Source organism: Elephantulus edwardii, unplaced genomic scaffold (assembly GCF_000299155.1).
Source record: "Elephantulus edwardii isolate Elephantulus edwardi_28Jun2011 unplaced genomic scaffold, EleEdw1.0 scaffold00177, whole genome shotgun sequence".
Taxonomy (NCBI): Eukaryota; Metazoa; Chordata; class Mammalia; order Macroscelidea; family Macroscelididae; genus Elephantulus; species Elephantulus edwardii.
This window is the reverse complement of record NW_006399927.1, coordinates 6394174-6394706: the sequence shown is the minus strand read 5'-3', so window position 1 is coordinate 6394706 and position 533 is coordinate 6394174.

The window sequence follows — 533 nt, the reverse complement described above, 5'->3', positions numbered from 1 at the left end:
GTAAGATGGGTTCAATAATGTATACTGCACTGAAACAGAAGAGGGAGAAAACTGTTTAAAAGAGATATGTGATTAGGTATTTCTGTCATGACAGGAATCTAGAGTGATGGCTACATGGTGGAGTGGACCTGCGGGAGGGTTTGTAAAACAATGAAAGAATTTTTCTTTCACTTTTCCAAGAGGGTAGTGTTCTTGTGGGGGAGGCTTGAGAGGAGAGAAATGTGCAAAAATGAATGAATAGAAATCCAAAGCCTCTGTAAATTTTTACTGAAATTAATAATAAATTTAAATTTAAAAAAACAAGTTAGAGTAAGGATGGCAATGGATTTATAACTGCTCGTGTTAATAGCACTATATCGTGGCATGGAGGAGGAATAGTGGAAATGCATCCACATTTACAATATTCTTCTTACTAAAACCATTTATGGAAAATGGGAACTGCATTGGAACATGTTATCTCTGGAATGGAAATGATCATATTGTTAATATTCCTAGTCTTAAGCTTAAAAGATTATAATGTTCAAAATTATTTG